This window comes from Theobroma cacao, chromosome 10 (assembly GCF_053813885.1).
Source record: "Theobroma cacao isolate CCN51 chromosome 10, ASM5381388v1, whole genome shotgun sequence".
Classification (NCBI taxonomy): domain Eukaryota; kingdom Viridiplantae; phylum Streptophyta; class Magnoliopsida; order Malvales; family Malvaceae; genus Theobroma; species Theobroma cacao.
Window position 1 is genome coordinate 7,628,314 of NC_142648.1, and position 2,473 is coordinate 7,630,786.

General features: G+C 33.0%; 1 non-coding gene across 1 annotated transcript; it reads left to right on the forward strand.

The window, feature by feature from the left end:
• The first annotated feature begins 926 nt into the window (after window positions 1–926).
• On the forward strand, window positions 927–1,033 carry LOC148760330 (small nucleolar RNA R71). The gene has a single exon (XR_016023298.1). It is a non-coding gene; the product is annotated as a small nucleolar RNA R71 (small nucleolar RNA).
• The last annotated feature ends 1,440 nt before the right edge of the window (window positions 1,034–2,473 follow it).

Consider the following 2,473-nt stretch of genomic DNA (forward strand, 5'->3'; position numbering starts at 1 on the left):
TTCTTGGAAATAATTTAATGTTTGCAAACCATTATTCTTATTTCAAAGGCTTAAAAATGGTTTCTCAACAAAACCTTATAAAATCCTTTTAAATAAGTCTATATCCATTGAGATGATGGTATTGAATTTTTTGATACGTGAGTATACTTGGCATATAACTTACACCTTGGGATGCTTGATTTTGTTTGGGGATTGAATTCCCAAACTCTTTGAACATTTATTATGGTTGAAAGGAAAACTTTTATATTGTTTGAAATAAATTACTCGTATTTATTTTAAAAGTATATTTGACAAGCACTCTCCCGTTTAGCTTGTTCCCCCTCCCTGTATTTGCTCACGAAGTTATTTAGAACTCACACATGTAAAATGCATTTGTTTTGCAAAATAGTAGTTGCTTCAGCTTGCTATCTTTTGGAAAAAACTACTTCTATAGTCAGCATTGTTAGGTATTCGATAAGGCATCTAGTAGGCACCAACATTTTTGTTTCTAAGTCGTACTCCACTAGCCCTATTTGGTTTAGTCATTTATGTTTGACTATCATCGATAATATTTTGTTATGTCTTGTATTAAATGGCTTGTATTTTGAAATTGCCACAAGATGACCTGTATATGTTACTTTGATATGTGTTGCTTTCGCATTCTAAGCACGTGAGCATGCGGACTAATATGACATATTCCTGTGTGATATAATATGTTCATACGTGTTTGATATATGGTTCCATGGTGATGAGCCCCGTGAGGTAATTTTGAGTATTTGATTTAGTTGTTGATTTTAGACTTTCATGGGTTAAAAGGATCACTCCTGCCAATACCCTTGCATTGATCATGGCCCCCAATTTTGGGTTGTGACACAACAGCATCAATAGTAATTCCAACTTTCCCACTCAACCCATTGTAGAATATTTGAACTTGGAGCCACTTCAGAAGACCATGATGAGGGCAACTTCTTAGTAAGTCCTTGTATCTCTCCCAAGCCTTGTACAATGATTCAAAATCAAACTGTGTGAATGATGCAATATCATTCCTCATTTTCGCTATCTTGGCTAGAGGGAAGAACTTAGCTAAGAACTTCTTAGCAAAGTCATCCCTAGTCGTAATGGAGCCTATAAGAAATGAGTTTAACCATATCTTTGCCTCGTACCGCAATGAGAAAAGGAAAAGTCATAGTCTGATGGCATCATTGGTCACTCCATTATGCTTGAAGGAATCACAGATCTCCAGGAAATTAGAATCGTCATTCGGTTAACCCCCAAATTAGACTGAAGTCTGGATCATTTAGATGATGGTTGACTTCATCTCGAAATTGTTGGCTTGAATAGCCAGCCTTCTAATGCTTAAGTGAAGCCCTTGTACTAACAGAACAACATAATCTCTTAAAGACCAATTTTCTTCCATTACTCGCTCTTGGACTTGCTGCTCTCTTTGCTGTTTAGCTATTGTAGCAATATGAGTAGAATTTTCCAAATTTTCCCTACAACGTCTTTTAAATGTCCTCTTAATCTCTGGATCACGAGAAATAATCTTCAAGCTTCTTCTTATACACTGACCAAAAGCACCTAAAAAATAACAAAAGAAAAACATGAATTAAGACCAATTTGTTTGGTATTAACATTAGCAAAAATAAAGAATGCAATTCCCTGACAACAATGCCAAAAACTTGTTGTCGGTTTAATACACGCAAGTTTACGCATCGAACAAGTAGTATAAAAGTAAGTTGAGTATCATATCCCATAGAGAATTGCTCTTAAATTCTCGCTAAGTACTAAAATTATTCCAAATTAATCTTATCCAAGTGAACCAAGTTTTTGTAAATTGATTAAAAGCAAAGTTTAATTAACAATACTAAACTAAGGAATGGATGACAAAAGTTGCTAAAAAAAATGTTTGATTAATGCCTAGGACTATGGAATCCCTTAACATTTTAATTAAAAATAACCTCTTTCGTTTTACTTAAATCACTGAGTTGAATTGTTAGCTTAGAAACCACAAATATCTACATGTCTTTGTCGTGGTGCTTGTAGAAATACCTATTTTAATTATTCACTATATATCTATGTGAATTAATTAAAGGAAGGTTCATTATGTTTATGTTATATTTTTTACTACACATGGCACTTAGGTATATTTCTATCCTAAATGCTAATCAATTAACCTAATCTCTAGGCTAAATGAACACATGTTATTCAAACCTTTGGTCTATTATAAATTCCCTTCATCAAGTTGCATTTAGAGATCCATATTAATCCATCATGTTGATTAGGCAAAATGGAAACAATAATCATTAATTTGCAATAGACAATTTTATCCCCAATAATATTAAGCAAACAAGTGATAAAATCCAAGTTACATGCTAAGATCAACCACAATCCTAGAAAAAACTATTTAGCTTATCATTTCTATAGCAAACAACATTTCCTAAAGAAGATAATTCATATCTACAGCAAAAGAAAGAGAGAAAAAACTAAACTAGAG